Raw genomic sequence first — 22,025 nt, forward strand, 5'->3', positions numbered from 1 at the left:
AAAAATTGGAAAAAAAATGAGTACTTTGTGTAACATGAATTTTTCCCTATGGTTGTTTGAAAGGTGAAAACCCAGACTTGACCTCTCTTTAAGAAAATTTATACTAAAATTAGTACAAAGTAGAAAAATTAAAGAACATTCTTTCCGATTCAGCATTTTTTAAAAAAGCATCCTGACTTTAAAATATTTGCTCATAGTCTAAATTAAATGATGAAACATAAATGTTCAAAAAGAACACAACAAAGGCAAATAACATCATACTTATCAGAGAAATGTTAAATTCAGATTTTATGAATTTTTGTTTGTTCATAATTGAATCCTTGAAAGTGAATTTTTAATATAAACAAAAAAATTATTTTCCACTTGTATATTACTTATAATGTTTGAAAGGTTAAATGTGCACACCTCTTCAACAAGTACTAAATTAATTTACTAAATCTTTTCAAGTAAGGATGTTTGATTTAAAATATTTATCAGTCTTTGAGCACCACATGTATAGAGAAAGTCACAACTTATATTTCTTATTGATTCCCAAACGCAATAAAATACATGAGGTCTTCAAAATTCCTATTTAGGAACAGCCCCTTTTATTGGTGATTTAGAAAATTTAATCCTGGTTCATGACTAATATTATGCAATATTAGTCATGAATTTCTACAAATGTAGAAATTAGCTTCTTTGTATCATTAAAAGGTATATCAATGACAACACTGTAAATTTACTTTTTCACATTATCCAGAAAGGAAACTATATTTTCAGATTATAAGAGTTTCTATCTGTAGATAAGACAAATGTAATATTAAAATGTGTGACTCAGTGGGATCAAAAGGGAGAATGCCTAGGCCTATGAAATAACTCTCAAATAGGAAAAGAATGAAACGTGATTTTGGTTAAGTAGACTTCATACTAGTTGAAGATTGACTCATTAAGCAAAGTTCAAGCACACTTTCTATTCATATAAATAGTGTGTATAATGCCATTTTGCAAAGATGACAGTGGAAACTTGTATTTCTGAGAGTGGCTAAAATAGCTTGTAAACAATATCTTTGCAATTTGACATTCCAAGTGCTGCTTGCAGAGCAGCACATCTGAGGGTTGATAAGGGAAGAGTGTCTGAGGATAGCACTATTTTGGGTGTTTCCAAGAGCAGAAAGTTGGTTCTCTGATTTTATTACCTATTATTATCTCAAATTAGAATGCCAAAGGGGGCATTTTATTAAAATAAAAGCCTGATGAGTACAAGCACACACACACAAAAAAAGAAGCTTCAAGCCGTTGAAAAATTTGAAATCAAAACAGAAATTTTAAAGAAAAGTAGAATGTGAAAATAAAGGAAAGTGGAGGAGGAGAAAGGAAAGAGATGCAGCAGATAAGTAGACAAAAGTGAAAGGAAGGGCCCTAGTTCTGAAACCACTTCCGCTTAAACCAAAATGGCACCAAAAATTTTAAGCCAGGGTATTTAAACTGCTGGAATATTTCATCCTGAAAAATTTATATTTTTCAAGCAAAATAATTACTTTGTGTCCAAATTCTCTGAATAATTATGGCAATTTCTCTCTTCTATTTGCACTTCTATTTGCATTATAGGCACTACTTGAATACAAACAGGAGTGGCTCGCTGAGATCACAGGGCGTTCCAGAGACTTCTCACAAAGCCGCTAGATGGCGTGAGAGCACTGCATTGGACCCGCTCAGCCACACGGCCGCGTGGAACATTGAGGCGTTTATTCTCTTCATGCTGAGAGCTCAGTGTTTAGTCAAGTAAGATGCGTTTTCTTTCAGAGAGATCTTTCTGTGTTGCATGACACTTTTTAGGACACAAAGGGGGTATTCCGCCCTCCCCATACACACACTAAGAAAATGTCGAATTAAATTTGGAATAGTAAAAATCATTTCAGTATTTACTGGGGCTTCCTGAGAACTTTACCTTTCAGCTCTTTAGGGGATCGTCTGCTATTTGTTATGCAGCCTTCCTTAATAGGTAGTTAGAGGGAAAAAGTCCCTTCAGCATTATGCCTGTGCTCAAACAACTGCAGACAAAGTTTGCATATTCTCAGTCATCTTTCTCTTTTTCCTGATTTTTTTTTTCATCAAAAATTCTCTTTGTTTTTCTTCATCTGATATTGTGGGGTCCCTCATTAAGGACTGTAATATGAAAAGCTGGATTTAAAACTGCTGTCAAAAAGGAGGTTGTCCTCTTTTAATATTCTTTACCAGCAAAGCAACAGGAAATGTCTTTGTTCTTGCTTTATAAATGCAATGTTTTTGCTTTATTTAATGTTTCTGCCGGATCACTAGGCACCTTCTAATCTACCCTCCCAACTTTGAGATATACTTTTATATTTGGTGTCTTTGCAGTTTCCCAATATATGCATGAGGCATCTCTCTGTGCCTCCACAACAGGACTAATTACCATATTCCTCCAGATATTATCACTATCTCCCTTCACAAAGTGTCCATTGTAAAAGCTGTTTTGATCTTTCGGATAAGTGCCTTAATTTAAAATAATAGCAAAAAGGTAAAATTAGGCCTCTATGCTCAGCAGTGCATGAATGACAAATCTGTTGTAGTTTGGGGTACATTTTTAAAGATTCCTTTTAAAACCTCTTATAGCAAATTTACATATGATCAAAAATGATATTACACATTGGCAAACTGAAGTGCATAATTTACTTCATATGCTACTGATATAGTTATGTTTATATGTATAATGGGTTTTACAGTTTTGATATAATATCATACTAGTTCAAAAACTGAAAGATTTTTAAAAGCATTTTTTTTTCAGTTTTTATCTACCCCTGAAAAGTTATTTTTTTCCTGTATAGTGTCTCAGAGCAAGATGTATCATTTTTAATGTACACTTTTAGCCCTAATATCCATGAATTTATGAAAACCGGAGATTTTATGAGGGCATTCAACTAAAATATTTGGCAAAATAAGAATAATGTAGTTATACCTCTTTAAAATGCAAATATTGGAGAATAAATGGGCAACTTGGCAAAACTTGCTTCATAGTGTTACATTTTTGTTTTTACCCTGTGTAGTTCTGATTTATAAGAACATGTTAATTTGTCATTTAATAGATGAAATGAGTCATTTGGATTATGTTTTAATTGGTTCTAATCTTTGATATCATGAAAATCCTCACTTTGGATATAAGCTCCCCAAATCCATGATTATTATTATACAGTGTGTTGCTATAAAGCAGACAGATAGATAAAGATATCTTGAAATAGGAGCCCCAGGTGTACACAGCTGATTTTTTTTCCTCTTAGACATTCTATGTAATTCATAGTAACAGGTTAGTCGATTGATCATAAGGAATGTAAAACAAGACAAATACTTTAATCATTTTAAAGTGAATTATTCTATATACAGATCTAAAACAATTGCTAGAAATATACTTTTAGCTGGTCATGAATGGCCACTATGCTTTTTCGTGACAACTGACTGCTTAACATCAGTGGGACATTAAGTTACTTTGTGCTTGAAAATCCACCAGGGAGTGTATATATGTGCTCTAAAGCTGCCCACTCAGTTCTGTTTGATCGCTTGCAGAAAACTAATAGCTTCTCACTGATGCCGAGAGAGGTAATCCATAACGGATTACAATGAAATATTTAAATAAAAACCCTTTTTAAAACTTATTTTTTTTAATTTGCACTTCCATGTGAATAAATGACTGAACTCCATAAAGTGAGTAAACAGGACACTTTCAAGTGTTCATGGCAGAGAAGTGATAGGGCAGAAGTGAAATAGACTAATTTTTTTGGTTCTTTTTGTATTTATATGTCCAAAGAGTTTGATAAAATTTGCCACACAACCAGAGATGCAAAACAACCAGAGAAAAAAGAGTAGAAAATGTTGCAAACGCTTTTGTAGATGCAGTAGGCGAAGCAGAAAAATTCAGATTGAAATTATATTTGGAGTCACACCAAGCAGATGTAACTAGTATTTGAAATTAGTAGTAATGCATTGTATTCTCATTTGTCAATTAGTTCTCTGTAATGTCAGAATTCATAAAATATAAAAGAAAATCTATTGATCAGAATCTCACTTAAATAACAAAACGTTTGTTTTATTTTGTTGTTCAGAGAGAGTCTTTTAATATTGATTGGCTTATTTGTCCAAGTTAACTGAATATCAAATAGTTTAATAATTAAATATTGAAATAGCTGAATATTTAAGCATTAAGCTAATTAAGTATTAATCCCTGTGATAATAAATAACATTAAGTAGCAGAGTTGTGATTATACAGAAATAAGCTCTTTTTTCTCACCTAGAAATTTTTTATTTCATGCTATAGTGAAGATTCTACAAAGTCATTGTATATTTTTAAGAAAAACCAAACATAGACCCACCAATAATTTGGAAACTGTTAATAAGTGTATTTCCTTTTAAAAGCTGCAAAATTACCCTTTTGTAGACCAGAACATGATGTTTGAATTACATCTTTTAAAATAAAAATCTTGTTGGAGCAAATTAGGAAAATAAGAAGGTTTTAAAGAAGGCCAGATGAAGCATATAACATCTTAATGTGACTGAAATTAATATCTCTTTAACATGAGTAATATAGAAGAAACGGTTTTCTTAAATCCCCCATTGATTTGGGGAAGAAATTATACTTGATTGTTGACTATTTCATTTAATTCCTTTACACAGACTTAAGTCAACTATTCCAAAAATCAAGAAAACTTTATCAACATAGTATATTAATTCTAGTTTTCCAAGTGTTTTCACAAAGTGTCTTCCCACAATGCACTGCCCTAAGTATTTAATCTGTGATCAAGGCTGGGTCACCACTAAGACCAAAGTGATAGCCACGGTCTCCATTTCCATGTGCAGTCTCATCAGCCTCAGAACACTTAGTTTTCCACCAGTCTCCAATTACAAAGGGCTGCATTCCCACTTTTATGCCGTACAAGATTAAACACATAAAATAAAAAAGGAAAATAAAGTATACTAAAACCAAATGGCAGATATTTGAATATAATTAATGTTGGACTTCTATTATTTGATTACACTAAAGATAATATGTGTCTTTGTTCCAAGAATAGTATATCTCTTTCCTCCTTCTCTTCTCTTTGCTGCTTGAGTGAATTGTTTATAAACATGTAACATTCTTCTGAAATGAACTGGGGATGGGAGAGAATGAGAAAGAATGAAATAGAGAAAGAGAAGCAGAGAAAAGTGAGACAGAGACAGAGAAACAGAGACAGACAGCGGGAAAAGGAAGAAGGAAAACAGAATTCAGATCATCTGGAATCCAGAAATCTGATTCTGCAGGAAATACGATAGGAGGGCCTATACTACTTTCAAAGGTTAGCTTTAGTTAACCACAGCAACATACAATTCTATAAAACTCTTCTGTCTCTGTTTCTTTCTCTCTTTCTCTCACATAGACGTATGTGCACACATAACCAAACACACATACACTCATACAGGCCTCTGCCCCAAAATGAAATAAAGAGGGGTGTGTATTGCTAATCCTCAAAAACAACCATTTGCACCTGGCGTTGGCAATGGCACCAAAAAGCCAACCATTTTTTCTACATTACAGTTCATTAAAATGCCACTGACAAGTTATGTCTTTACAGGAAACAAAACATATCCTGTTCCTTAAGGAAAATCCAGATAACTAGAACCAATATAAGCCCTTACCCCACTTTGCTAAAAGGGCTCAGGCGAGATGGAGGAACAGCCTGAAACACAGAACCATTATGTGAAAAATAATATTAGTAATTAATCTGATTGAATATTTTTTATTCAATTAATAATTAGTAATTAATCTGGTTGAATTTTTTTTGAAGTCATCAAGATGTTTTTCCAATCTTCATCAGTCCTCCAGATTTTTATTATTTATTGAATGATCACACGATAATCATATCCCCAAGTATATAACCCATGAGTATATTGGTGCAGATCAAAATGAAAAAAATCTGCTAACAACTTCATCAGGAATCCAAAGACTTAGGTAGAATTAGAATTCAAGACATCAAAAACCTCAACAACCTATTTAATCCTTTAACCACTAGGCCACACTCTCTTTCAAAATTGTTAATGGAAACAACATTGCCCTTTTTGTCCAGCTGTAGATGCCCTATTGATCTGTATCACATAGCATTTAACACTGGATGATTTGGCTAGGAAAAGCAATGTTCACTGTTCCATGGCAAATCAGACAACAATGCTAAGATTTGCTATAGAACCAGGAAAATAGCATAGGAGATAGGGAAACAAACAGCCACACAGAACAAACCTCATTTGCACATTTTTCACAGCCATTTTTTACTCCATAAGAAAGCAAAGTAGTAGAGTGCAACTGTATTAAAAGTAAAACTATTTCTGCCTAACGCAGATGTGGATCATGGGAATGGAAACCTAATAAACCAACAGCTGAAGGCCACATTATTGCCCTATCCTCCTCCCCTAGCTCATTTAGAAAATGACATGTTTTTCTTCACAATGTTTTTCCCCTCCTCTCTCTTTAGTGGCAGTAATGCTGAATGCTCTTGACATAATTCTTCGTTCACCCCTGACAGTCATTTTTTTGAATACTATCCCAGCAATAAAACACCTGACCTCGAGTCTTTCAAATGGCCATTGGCTTAGGTTACCCCAATTAGCCAGACTCATTTGGAAGTATCCAGAGGAGTCAGGTGCATCACTCTTCACTAAACTCAGCATTCGGAGCAAATACATCTTTTTTTAGGTCAATTTATTTTTCTAAGGGATTTTTCTATTCCTCTATGATCTAACATAGAAAAATAACAGGTTTAAAAAATAATCTACAAGTATGTAGAATTCTGATACCAATATTTCTGCCTTGGAAGTCATATAGGGCAACATGCCTAGTTCCCTGAAAGTTGCTTTTCAATATTTAAGGATAATTGAGAGAATTAGGTGTACAAGCATCAATGGAGAGCGATTTTATTTACATATAAGGAAGCTACATGTCTGCATAACTTAATAAAAAGACATATGCACTTTGTGCACAGCACACATCTGTGATATCTGTTATGTTTGGGTCAATATATTTTTGGAGTACAGATCTCCCAAATCAATAGCTCTTTATTAGAATCCCCTTAGGTGGAGAAGAAAATGTGTACCTCCAGTGATAAAAGTATGTTTATTACATGTTTGTGTGTGTAATTAAATGTAGGATTTTGCCTCAGGAATAAAGCTTGGTCTAAATATAAATAATAATTAATTGAGGCTTCTCAGAGAATTTTGGCAAAGGAATATGGATATTTTCAACGTAAATGAGATATGATAAATTAAAGGTATATTTAATTTACTAAATTATACTAAAGGCAGGGCCCTTTAATTTTTAAATTACGAAACATTAAAATTTTAAATTATTCTGAACTAAAATGCATGTTTATGTTATGTTTCTGATACAGCAATCTCTTTGCTCCGTTTATTTTGTATTTAGTATTTGTCAATAAGTACAAGACTTCCTAACAAATGTATAATTTTTTTTCACGAATCTTTTAGAATTTGTGTGCGCTACCCAATTTTGTCACTTGGCACATTTTTATTCCTTCTTAAAAAGGGCAAACCATGAGAATCCTGATAGACTATACTTGAAATAAAATAGGAAGTCCACACAGTGAAGGTGAACAAATAATGCAGGCTGAAATGAGTATCTCTTCAAAAGACTACAAGCTTCCGTTTGACATTCAAGCAATTCAGTAAGGAGGGAAAGCGAAATTGAATTTAGCTGATGCAAATGAAATTAAAACTAAATTGGTTGTCACATCAAACTGATGTTAACTATGTAAATGTTTTCTGTTTATGAAACTACAGTTTAGAGTATATAATTCTGCAAAAATAAGAATATTTTTGTGTTCTTTTAAAGCATAAATTAAAAGGGCAGATTATGAAATTGCTTAAAATCCTTGCCACTTACCCACGTAATATCAAAGGACCTATGAATCATGAAAACTGTGGACATAGAGTATTGAAATAAACATACACATATAGATATGCACATCAATACACATGCACACTTTTCTGGCCAAGCAGTATCCCATTACATCATTGCTTCAAATGCATTCATTCTCTTCAATATTGTTGGCTGTTTCAGGTTAACTACCAAAATCATTTGCCTGAGAAGCGAGATTTAATTGTCTTACAACTACCTCTGTGAGGTACAATAGGGATTACAAGTACCCATTGATTAAACTATTGGGTAGAATAAGGGACTCTTATTCTAGCATTTCTCATTCATTTTGTCATTGCATTCTCTTTGAAAGAGACCAAATGGGTCCCAGCAGGTGAAAGCAAAGAAACCTGAAAGGCCCCCTTTGATGAATGACAATACCACAACCACCCTCCCCCCCCCCACCATTTTTGGAGATTATAAAACCTTATTAAATCATGCCCTGTTAGATATTGATTGAGAGGGAGCTAAACTAAAACCAACAATAGCAGCATGGATCAGAGAACACTGCTTTCATCAATGGGCACTAAACACAGCTAAGCTTTCCAATCTTTTTTGGGGGGGCAGGGTGGGGGGACTTTTTTTTACTATTTACTTTTGTTTAAACCATTATCCTAGAAAGTCATACAATTATAGCTACTTTGTCAGTTAAGAATAAATCGTAGTTGTCTAGCACTTCATCTTTTTGAATGTAGCAGTGTATTGCACAAACAATATTATACTTGGTTAAGATTCAGGATTATTATTATGATTATTGGGGGGTGCAATTCTGGGTAATTATCATAATTATTCTTGACTCTGGGACCCCTTTGATGACAACGTTGCTTTAAAGTAAACCACTTGGACATAAAACCCAAGATATTTGAAAAGAGACTGCTGCCAGAATCAGAGTTGAAAACTCACCCATATTTTAAAGCTATCTTGATTATCAGGCTGTTTGCGTTCCTGGGCTGTCTTTTCTGCCATCTGTGAGCGCCACAGCAAACAACCCCTTTATGACAATCACCTCAGTATAACTTGAATATGTCTGCTTTAGAGGAGACTTCTGTAATAAGACTCTGTGCTAATTAACTGTCAGCCTTTTTTAAAAAATAAATAAATAAATCAGCAGACTGCATTTTAGAAATACACTCCACCAAAAAATTCCCAAACAAGATTTAAGTTTGTGTGCCAGACTGTAACTTCTACTCCATGTTTTTTCAGGCCTTCCTCTGAGTACATCTGTTTACTTTAAATACTTCTCATGTGATAAAGGTTTTCATTTTTCTTGCCAGTTGACTACAGGTAGTAACATTTGCTCCTTCTTCTAAACAGCTACTTGATTCAGTAACGTTATCCTCCAAAAATAAAAGAAGACAAAAAAGAAAGGAAAAGGAAGGAAAGGAAAAGAAGGAAGAAAGAAAGAAAAGGAGGGAGGAAAGGATGAAAAAGAGAGAGAAAAGATTCAGGTGTAAAAAAGGCTATTTTTTTTTTTTTTTTGGCCAGAAATGGTAGTCACATGGTAAAAGAAAGAAAAAAGAAAAAGTAAATTAGGGTTGTTGCTATTGAAAATAATAATAGTTAAAAGGGCCAGACACTAAAATTATTAGTTTAATATGAAGGATAAATAATTTCTAGTTCAAGAGAAAGAATTATTTGTAGAAACAGCATTATATCCACTGAAAATGACTTTTTAAACAGTCTCTAGAAACCATAATTGTCTTGGAAGAATATAAGAATCAAGGCTTATACAAAACAGACACAGACACTTATAAAATTCATCTTGGTGAACTCTTTCCTACATACTGGATAAAAACAGTAGTAACCACTTGAAAATAAAGCATTAACAATAATATTCCTCTAAAAATATAAAACATAAGAATGAATGCAAAAGTTTTTATTTTGCTGTTAAAATCTACCTCTGAATAATGATTCTCCAAAATATACACAAGAAATACAATTTTTAAGTTGAATATAATAAACAGAAAATAAGAACAATACTAAATTACTTTGTTTTTTAGGCAAAATTTCATTTCTTCATATTGTATAACTTTTTTACATAATTTTCAAAGATTTAAATTGCATTTATAAATTAGATTTTATTATTAAATTATTTTTTAAAGTACTCAAAATGTTACCTAATTGTTGATCAATATTTCCCATTTGTAGGGTCTCCTAGATTTGTTAGCTTAGACTTTAAATTTAGACATTACATTCTTTCAACATTTGTAAACATTTGGCATTAGATATTATAATTTATACATTTTGTTTTGTATTTTTATTTCAACACCTTCCTAATATCATACTTTGAATGCAGATTTAAATAAAGTATTTAAATATTTAAATCAATATATCTAATTTGAGTAGAACAGTTAACTAACAAAAAATTGCCAAGTTACGTGTTGGATGATCATTTCTTTTTAAAATATGATGTTGTGCATACATTTTTATAAATGCAGCAATTCAGTTGAAAAGTTTTAACATTTGTATATGCTAGCTGATACAGAAAATTAAACAACAAAATCTGTTGCTAATTTTATTTTCATTAGATTTGATTTTTTCAAGTGGGTATCACCTGTTAATTTTGTACTGATTAGTTCAGTTCCTTTACTGATTTGTGTTTCTTAAAAGAAACCTGAGAGTTAGTCACTTACTGTATGAAGAATTTTTAATTCAGTCATCAGTTGGCAATTTTAGACTGCCTTGTATCTTAGGCAAGTAACTAGAATGTGAAATAACTGACTAAGTTGCAATAATAGAATTTTTTAGTGTCTATAAAGTACACTTTGTTTTCCATTTAAAAAAAAATGCTATAATGTTAATTCTTCTTTAGATTGCCCAGAAATAATAAAGCATAGTAGTAACAAAAATATCAAAATTCTGTCCAGTACCCTCACTGAACTAATAATACTTAAGGTAGGCCAAATCTTCACACTGTTATGTAGTTGGAGGTATCTTTCCTGAGTACTTTCTCTTATACCACATTTAAGAATTGCAGACAAATTAGAAATTGTTTTAGCTTTAACACTAAAAATACAATAATAATTCTAATCCCTGTCACTTTCCTTAAAATTGAAATGTAATTCTGTTTTGTTATTTTATTATGTAGCCTTTTGTCATCAAATTATATATAATCTCTGAGTAATTTCCATGATCTCTGACTAGAATTTCGTATGTTTAGATATTCATAAAACAACAATGCACTGTACCCAAATTGGTACTTATTTAGCACTTTTAACAATACTATAACATTATTTGAATCAATTTTTATTAGAAATAGAGTAAAAATGAAAAGTGCCACATATTTTACCCAATTATTTCAAACTGTTGATAATACAGAAAGCAGACTATTTTATAGAATTTTATTCTCTATGCATTTTTTTCTGAAATTACTCATTTATCAAAGTGTTAAAGAAAAATAGAGATTTTTCTTTTATATCTTCCAAAGCCCCTCGAAAGACCAACTTGCAAAATTATAGTGATGTATATAGTGATGTTATTTCCTTCTACCTGAAGAAAACATTACCTCAGTCTCATGCATATGACATCAAAATAAAAATTGAATGTTTGTTTTAAATTGAATAACCATACCAAAAATAGTCTAAATGTTATTGGCATCTAGTCCACAAAATAGTTTCGGTTAGATTAAATATGATTTTTCCCCTAGTGATATATGTTATATTCATGTTATTTTGGTGGTGGGTGGGGGTAGGGAGGAAAAGCTATTTCTCATTTAAGTTGAAGTAACATTGTTAGTAAGATAAATTTTAGTTCAATGAAATAGACATTGGATTTTTGAAACTGAATTGGTAGTAAAATTTTAATCATCTCTTTTCATACACGTCTAATTCATAATGATACCATTTATTTGTGGTAGATTCGGTGGACCACATCTTGACAGAATGTTTCATTTGTCATGCCTGAAGTTGGTTAAGTATCCAATATAGTGCTTTCTACTTAGGGTTCTCTGCTTTCGGAATGCTACTTTACTTGAATTCTATTTTTGAAACATTTAAGAAAATTTAATTTCCCAGGATGGGAGATTTTACAATATTTCTCTCTTGGTACTTTGTAAAATTTTGAGATTGCCTGACTTTCTCCCTGGAGCTTTCATGTGAAAATATTTGGATGTACTCAGCTATAGTTTCTCTAAGATTCAAAGATTCATTGGGGTGAAAATAAGCTATTAGTAGGACTCTTTACAGTTTCATCAGAATATCCAAGGTTGTGTATAGAAGCTGAAGGCTTTCTTTTGACCTGATAAGGCCTTCCAGTTCAATCTCAGACCATATTCACAAAGTACATACATTAGTTTCCTCATTCAGCAGAGAGAAATTGTAAACATCTGTTGAGAATATTCTGAGATGCCAAACCACTTCTTGGAACATTTTAAAAGTAAAGTCAAATCACCTTACATTCAATCTGTATGTTAAAGTCCTAGCTCTGATTGGAGATTTCACTGGAGACTCAGTTAGCAACATTCTTCCTCTGTTTCTCCTTACAAAGTTACTGACCACCAAGCAATGCGACCTGTTAAATGGTGTTTTTTGCAGCAGCTATCCTGAAAGCCTATACACGTGTTTCACTGAAGCCACTGGACTCCTCCCTCTGCAATGCTTAAAACATCTGTCAAACTCTTCTTTTGGAATAGCCTTCAAAGGGCGTTTATTAGCTGCTAGAAAAATATTTTTATTTTATATGTTTCATTTTTAAATCCAGAGCAGAAATATCTATATTCAGCAGACTTAACTCTGTATCAATTTCCCAAAGCCAGATCTTCCTTTATTGGACAAAGATTTTCCATTATAAAAAATGTTCTAAAGAGTGAGCAGTGGCTTCTAAAGGCAATTATCAAAAGAGGACATTTAATGCTGGTTAGAGCAATGGTAGCATCAGAAAACAAGTACTTAGTATTTGGCAAGATGACCCCTTTGAAGCATTTGATTTTGATGACTGTTAGGTTATATTTATTAAAATAATCAGTCACACCACCCTGTAGTCATATCTCAAATATCTTCTTGTCCTTTAACAAGATCACAGGCTCTTGCACCTCTCCATGGAATACAACTTAAAAATGTACACTTCATGGTCACAGTCCCTTTGGATATAGGGTCTGAGTAACAAGGCCTCTTTGTTTATATGCACAATGTGTAAAATGTAAGATAAATCTTAATATACAGACTGATATTTAACATCTTTTTGATAACACTGAATCATCGCACGTGAATTCTATTTTTAATCTAGGCAAGTTCAAGTTACAGGAAAATATTGGGTCTAAAAACACACAAATTTAGAATATAATAATATGAACAATAGTTAATGTATCAATATACATGCACCCAAATTTAAAATTTTGTTTTTAAAGTAATTATGTACACCAGTGCTTAAGTGTTTTCAAAGAGCTGGAAAAAAAACCTTTCCCTTGATCAGGGATTTACATCTAAAAGTAAATTAATAAGATCAGTCACCAGATGATTTTAAGAACAGTTGTTTTACATAAGTATTTTCTTTAAAAATTAAATAACATGTTCAGTTATGGATAATTATATATGTGCCAAATTTTGAGTTTCTGATTTTCTTTTAAAGTTAAATTTCTCTATTGTTAATGATACCATATATTTATGAAATACATTTTTCCCTTTTGAAAATTCTGCTACTGTTTTGTCAGTGCAATTTATCACAGTGAAGTGGCAACCTGATACACTTAGTATGTGGTCATTTCTAGTCATGCTGAGCAATATAGGTAGGTGTACTCTAGAGTCTTTGTGCATAACTCAGTATGTTTTGCCATTATGAACTAATTATTTCAGTAGAAAAGATTAAAATGAATTCACATTTCTGTGTCTTAATTCAGCAATGGTATCTTCTCAGAGTGTTAGTCAGATACAATTTCTTAAGTTTCAGAAATATCTACTCCCTTGAATTTCTGGAGGATACCCAAAGTGAAATCATAAGCATCATGACCATGAGAAACTGTATTAAACATGCCGGAAACTTCATTCCTCTCTGATTGATGAATGTATCTCTTTTTTGTATGGTCAACTGATTTTTTTCTTATTTATAACAGTACATTACTGAGGATTTTTACGATTGGCTACAGGTTCTCAATCACTGGTTTTCTCTATCAGGAAAAATCATTGTCTTTAATTTTTGCTGCTCTGAAATTATTATTTGAGATCATTCCTTCACTGTATAGTTAGTATATAGTATTTTATTTGTACATTATGTCATGGTTTAGAAATTAGTTCTTCCAAGCTTTGCTTAAACCAAAAGATTTTTTAGTGAGTTCCTCCTCCAAATTTGGCTGCAGCCTCTTGGGTCATTTTATTCTCTTTTGCCTTGAATAAGAATCTAATGCTGAATATTTTTAATGGCTTGGAAAAAATACCCCTATAAAACTCCATTTCTGATTACTGCAATTTATAGATTACTGTGACACATTCAGTTTAGAAAAAGAATGCTGGATTGTTTGAGAAAATGTTCAACAGCAAAATAAGTTAGATCTTATCTTTACAAAATAGAGTATATCTTTGCTTTCCTAAAATGCTAAAATAACAGGCACATTTACTCAATGATGAAAAAAATAGAGAATAAACAGTGGGAATATAGAGACATATTTTCCTTAGGATATTGGACTTATCCTGAGAAGAGCATACAGGGCAGTTAACCTGGAGCTGGCAGATGACACCTTACCCACTTTCTCTGGTTTCTTCTGCTAGTTGTATAGAGAACAGTTTCCTATGCTTCTCATAGATCTGGTCTTACAATCCCACCTCCCCACTTTTGGTTTCCTTTACTTTTTCCTTATTAATTTGATTTATTTTGTTCGTTTGCTTTTACCATAGTTTAGCAACTGTTAAGCGTGGCTGTATTAAAATATGGCTTGTTGTATTACACATAGTTTTGGGTTGCTTCTTAGACTCCTAAGTTGGACTATCCTTCTGACACTATAATCCTGAAGTCATTATTGGGTACAATAAGAGATTTTCAGCTCCAGTATCTAACATCTATGATTATCTCTTGGCTTCTTCCACGTGGAGGAGACCTCAGTCTTGTTTTCTTCATAGGCATTATGTTTAACATTTCTGCAGAGCAGAGGTCCTTTCATTTGTTTTTTCTCTTAATTACCCCTTATGACTAGTGAAATTAGTTTTGCATAAAATGCTAGAGAACTTTATTGGAGGCCTTGTCTGCCATTAATATTTCCTCTGAAGTGAAACTTGCCTAGTCTATAAGGGAATCCATTAAGAGATGTCAATTGGAAACAAGACAGTCTTTTTGCAGACTCAGCTGGTGATAAATCTTTCCTTTCTCACCCTCAGGGTGATTCAGAGCGTATTTTTCATACTCCTAGACTCTGAATCCTTCCTCTCTCAGGAGAGAGTCATTTGACTGTGTCCACTCTTCCTGGTCTAGCTGTGAAGGCCAATCTGAACCAGGAGGCAGAGAGAGGACTGGATTTGTGATGTTTTAGCCTACGACCCTTGGAAGTCACTCATACTCACCCCTACCAGTTCTGATCTTCTACTTCAGTTTGGCCAAGCGACTTCTGCCTTATTTCGTCTGTCTGGGCAACCATTTCCATCATTGCCCATAGCATGGGTCTCCCAGAATGAGGCTCTTCCTTGCTCTCATGAGTGCTCCCTGGCACTGAAGTTAGTCTTTGAATAATTGTTGTGATTTACTTATGCAAATGGACTGTATACACTTCCAGGATAAATGCCAAGATACAGAGTTCCCCAACACACTTCTCCTGTCTGTTCTTTAGTACCATGCTCACCTGCTGTGGAATTCCCCATTCAGGGCTCCTGTCATTAATAGAGAACCGTTGTCACTTCAGAGCAAATCTGGGTCAGTGCCACATCCTCAGAGAAGACAGTTTCCAGGTTTGTGTCTGAGTCAGTGTCCACTCATGGCTAACCTGGTCCAGGTAAAGCTCTAGTGCTAAGTTCAGGCCATCCAAGGCTGCCATGTTTGGCTATTGCTATTGTTATCCTGGTGGCGACTGCCTGTACTTACTTCGATGGTAAGCTGGTAGCGGCTTGTGCTTTTATTAGAGCTACACGTAAGAGGTTAGTAAACTTAGAGCTTAGAAAACTGTGATCCCACGTCTGCCTCAACAAAGTAACAGAGTGGTAGTAAGAACCCTAATGTGCAAAAGTCAACTGGCTGTCGTAAAAGAATAATTCCAGTACCATAATAATGTATGTGGATTTGAAATTTATTCTCAATTATCTTGTCCATACTTCTAAACTTGTTGAAGCAGTTCTGAGCATTACAAATACTGGCTTTTTGTCTCTTTATGCCTCCATATCTGAATATATAAAGTGGTTATTAAAAAGTAGTTGCTATTTTTAAAGAAATGAGATACAAAACACATCTTTATATGCCAATCACTGATTATGTTACCAATAATAACTTTAAGCACCTGGACATTTGAGAGCAATTTACATCAAACTAGTGCTTTTCTGGAGAAACATTTACCATCTGCATAATGTAGAATGATATTTCCCATTAATACCTGGTTCATATCTGGGATATGTAGCAAGAATGAAAAAGATGTTTCTTATGAAAGGCCTGTTTCTTGACAGTATATGAATAGTGTAACCATTACTTTGTGTTCTATTGAAATGATCAATAGACAGCCAACTTTTTCTGCTTATAATTGCCAACAACAGAAATGATGGACATTATTATTTCTGTTTGAAAACAAAACCTATTTCTGCAGTTCTATGATTCTGGTTTATTCGTGCTATCTAATCAGTGCTTCCAATTACAACACATAAAAAGGACCATTTTATATCTTCTGGTTTTCAAATAAAGTTTGCATTTCATCCAATCTGGACCTTAGCAATAAAATTACAGATGTCAAATATTTTTTCAGGTAGGATAATTTTTTTTAAGCACAGCAGAGCAATTTTATGTGACACAGGAAATTCTTAGACCAAAAGGCGAGAGCTGAAGCTATTAATGGCTCAAACAATTTGTATTGACTAAATACTAATAAGACCTGATTCTCTATAGCTAGGAATGCCATCTGAACCTAAGTTTGCATCCATCACTCTTTATCCTGGGCTAGTTCAGAGCAAGTTATGTCAATCAGTCCCACATTGGTTTAGTGAATGTTTTCCAAAATGGCAAACTAACAACAATGTTTGCTTTGCAGTCACCAGAGTCTTGCTTATTCCCTTCATCATTACATTTCTACAAATAGTCTTAAACAGAAAACCTCTGGTAAAAAAAAAGAGCTAAGTGTCCACCTGCTTTAGTTCCTAGCTAATTTATTTATGTGGATCTTACGTTTTGGCCAATTAACATGTTTGGTTTATAATGTTTCTTTTTTATTCAAGAGGTTGCTTATACCCATTGTAGATTCTCTGGCCCCCATGCTCCAAATGCCAGCAGCTGGTGGGGGATCATGACAGCAACATACTAGTCCCAACAGCTGTCACGACATGTTCAAGTCCATCTTGTAGTTTCAAGCCAATTCACCCTCTCTGCAGAAGGAAGAGAGAGAGAGACAGAGAGAAGGAAAGAAAATGGAATTCCTTTTCTTTGAATTGTTTATATGCCAAAATAGAAAAGAATAAGGGAGGCTTTATAAAGAAAAGAGCTGTGTATGGTTATGTGAATGATAATCAGTGGCCTTTACACTCACACTTCTAGTTTTTAAATTTAATTTCCATATTTCCATCCATTTTTTTTGAAAATTAGTTTCTTATTAAAGAAATCTTAGAATAATTTACTAGTTTGTTATAAATGATGTGGAGTATAATTTTCAAGTCTGGGCACTTGAATTCATTTTATAAACATTTTGGAAAATATAGTTATCAAATGCAGCTATTTAATCTAGTTGTTTTTGAAGGTTAATTGTGTATAAAAAAAAGTCCTCTACATTTTTTGTATCAGTCATTAACATAGCTGCCATGCTGTGATTTTCTCTTTTATTACTTTAAATAGACATTCCAAAAGAAATGTTATGTGACTCAGTCAGTCCAAAGCATTCTTACTTGTTCCATAATTAAATAACGCCATTCTTAAAGAGAGAAAAATGCTTATTTTAAGAATTTTCTCTTAAGGAAGAAAACCCTTCATTTGAACAAAATGCAATTAGTACAAAAATGGTAGTTTGAGATTTTATTATACGAATGATTGTCTCAATTATCCATTTAATTTTATTAGTGTAAAACTGGCATTTTTCATGGATTTACTTTGAGATCCTGAATAAAACATAACCTGTTTTATTTTCCTCATCTCTAAAGACAATACTTATTGTAGAGACTATTTTGAGGAACAATATGTTAATGGTGTTAAATTATTTTAATTAAAGTAAAGCAGCTCTGCAAAATAAAGATATTCAAATACTAATTTTTCTGTACTCTGAATCACACTTTTGTCTTGCCTTTCAATGATTTGGTCTGTTTTTAATAGAAATTAAGAGATCCTTACTGGCTGCAAAGATCAAATATTATTTAGTATTTTTTGTTAAGACAGGGTCTCACTCTTTTGCCCGGGGTAGAGTTCAGTGGTGTAATCACAGCTCACTGCAGCCTCAAACTCCTGGGCTCAAATGATCCTCCTGTCTCAGCCTCCTGAGTAGCTAGGACCACAGGGGCATGCCACTACACCTAGCAATTTTTTTTTTTCTTTTTTAGAGTTAGGGTTTCACTATATTGCCCAGGCTGGTCTCAGGCTTCAGGGCTTAAGCAATCCTCCTGCCTTAGCCTCCCAAAGTGCTGGGATTAAAAATGTGAGCCACCATGCCTGGCGTTGTTTAGTTTTTTTACTGTAATAGAAATTCCTAGATAGTGTTAAACTTTTAGGTAAGTTACTTTAAATTTTCAATTCAAAAGTTTTTTCATTATATTTATATCAAAGTTTATTTTAACATAAATACTTACAAATGTTCCTAAGCAAGCCACAAAATGCAAGAGAAAATAGAAGGCAGTATTTCTTTTATGGAAAAAGTTGGGCAAATCTAATTCATGTGGCAGTTATATTTTTCCTCAGTTTTTTTGGTCCTATATTCAGACCTGTCCTTTCAACTCACTCTCACCTATTCCTGGCCTGTCTCTGTTAGCAGTTACAGTTGGACAGTTATTTAGAAGTGATTTGGTGCTGATACCTTTACCATTTAGTGGAGGTTTAAAGTGGAGTAGAAAAAGAAAGCTGTGAACATTTCCATAATTAATAATAAAACAGACTCTGCCTCCTTCTGGCCAATACTGATGGTGTCATCTGAATAGCATCAGCAACTCCGTGCTCCCACTCCCCCATCTAGTCTCCCTTTCTTGACTTTTCTGGAAAGTTATAAGAAAAGAATACAAGGGAGGGTATCAAAACAGAAAATAAGTAAAGTAGAGCAGAGATTTAAGGCAAAAGATAAAAGGTAGAGGCTCGGTGTGGTGATTCATGCCTGTAATCCCAGCATTTTGGGAGGCTGAAGGAGGAGGATCACTTGAGCCCAGGAGTTCAAGAACAGCCTGGGCAACATAGTGAGACCCCATCACTACAAAAAAAATTTTAAAAGGCTGGGTGCAGTGGCTCACTCCTGTAATCCCAATACTTTGGGAGGCTGAGGCAGGTAGATCACCTGAGGCCAGTAGTTCAAGACCAGCCTGACCAACATGGAGAAAACCCGTCTCTACTAAAAATACAAAATTAGCTGGGTGTGGTGGTGTATTCCTGTAATCCTGGCTACTTAGGAGGCTAAGGCAGGAGAATCTCTTGAACCCAGGAGGTAGAGGTTGCAGTGAGCTGAGATTGCACCATTGTACTCCAGCCTGGGCAACAAGAGTGAAACTCCATCTCAAAAACAAAACAAAACAAAATTAAAAAATAAGCTGCACATGGTGACACACACCTGTTTTCAGCTACTCAGGGGGCTGAGGCAAGGGGATTAATTGAGCTCGGAGGTTGAGGATGCAGTGAACCATGAGTACATGACTACACTGCAGCATGGGTGACAGAGTGAGACCCTGACTCAAAATAAAATAAAATAAAATAAAATAAAATATCATCTCTCGAGGAGTTTTTACCCGTATAAGATGTGGGGAGCAGAATTAAGATGATTAAGACAACCAAAAGATGAATCAAAAGATGAATTCACCATTGTGGCTACAGAGGTCATAGGGCCTGGGAGTAAGACCTCATGGTTTGTGATCCTGGATTTACTATTCTAGCTCTAGGGCCTAGGGCCAGTTATTTAACCCCATCTGTAAAATGGGAACAATAATTGTTCTACTTCAGAGACCTGTGAAGATTAAATGAGGTAATGCATATAAAGCTCCAGTTAGAGCAGGCTCAGTAAATGCTGTTATTATTATTGTATCTATTCTTCATCAAAAATTGCACTGATCACAATATTGTAGACCTCAAATTATTGATTTTCCCCACCAAAAGCCTAAGTTACCAAAGGAGAATGTAACTCCCAAAGTAAAAGCCAGTTTTTGCCATGTTTCAAGGGTGACTTAATCTCAAGAGAGTGGGATAAACCAACCCAAACATATTTCTAGGGACAAAGCTAAAATAACAGTGGCAGCCATCTGTTGACAAAGATCCTTATCCTAGGATTCAGGGAATCCCCAACACCCAGGTCTTTGCGCTTTAGCTTTTATCCAATTTTCGAGGATGTTCAGAATATTAGTAAAATGTGTGTGCTATCTTTACCTCAAATTAATTCAAAAGGGAAATTAATGATGTAACCATTTCCAATACCAAGGCATGAATAGTAATTGGTACATGCAACAGGTCTACATGCCAGGTTCCCACATTGATTCTGGAAACTCTAGATTTGTGATGCCATGTGAGTGCAGGTGACCCGGTCTGAATAGGGCTGATCTTAGAATATTCATTTTTCCCTCAGATAACCCTTCTCACCCAAAGGATAGATATGGCTGCCTCTGGCTCTAAGTGTTCAAATCCACCCTTGGGTCTTCAATAGTGGATCAGCATCTCCAGGCCTATAAGGGCTTCTGACAAGTTTCCTTGTTGAAGAAGTTTTGGCCACTCTTTGTGAGTACTTACCTAAGATAGGTCTGGGGGCCTCAGGGTTCCAGATCAAGCAAAGTCAAGGTGTTCAAACTATGAAAACCTCATGGACAATGAGACTTGCTAGTCTCACTACAGGTACAAGAAAGTATGAGGCAGATAACCCAAATGCATGATTTGACCCTCTTAAGGAACAGCTAATATAATTTAGTCTAGAGTTATTATTTGGGCTTTGGAAAAGGTTTGCTCATTCACCACCAGCTTTTGATCCTACAATAGCTGTCATATGCTTTATACCAATATTAAAGCCAGTCATGTCTAAATTTAGATATTTTAGAATTATTTGCACTTAGTACTTCAAAAATTTTATTTTGTAAGTTATTTGATGTCTAAAAATCCCTAGAATCTTTGTTGTAATCTCTTCAAAGCCATTTTTTCCTCCTAAAATAAGGATGTTCTCTTTTTCTTTCATTTTTTCTTTTTAGAAAAATCTGTCTGGGTGTGGTGACTCATGCCTATAATCCCAGCACTTTGGGAGGTTGAGACAGGAGGATTGCTTGAGGCCAGGAATTCGAGACCAGCCTGGGCAACATAGCAAGGCCACCATCTCTTACAAAATACAAAAAAGCAAAATCGGGAAAAGAAATTAAACTCCCACATGGCTTAAACCAAATCAAAGTGCTAGAACACCAAGATGTTTAAATAGGTTCTGAATTTGAGAAAGCTCACTTTTAATGTTATTGATCACCTCCATGTAAAATGCAGTGGTGAACTCAGAGCTTAAAGCAGTTAAAACATTTTGTTAAATAAGATTTTGTTATAACACAGTTTTTTTCTGGTGGTAAAGCTATAAAGGTATTAACTAAAAAGAATTTCCATGCTTTAATAGTCTATATAAGCTATTACTATTACATATTTGTGTGGATATTTCCTATAATAATATATATAATAAAAGCATTACCTTGAGTGTGTATATTCTTAAAATACAGGAGAATGGTGTTAAAAGATGAAATAAATATGTAATATCTGGGACACAACAAAGCACATGACATGTGAAAACTATTTTCTGAGCTCTCATTTCTCTATTAAAAATATAGAGTGAGAGCTAGCA

Source organism: Symphalangus syndactylus, chromosome 11 (genome assembly GCF_028878055.3).
Source record: "Symphalangus syndactylus isolate Jambi chromosome 11, NHGRI_mSymSyn1-v2.1_pri, whole genome shotgun sequence".
Taxonomy (NCBI): domain Eukaryota; kingdom Metazoa; phylum Chordata; class Mammalia; order Primates; family Hylobatidae; genus Symphalangus; species Symphalangus syndactylus.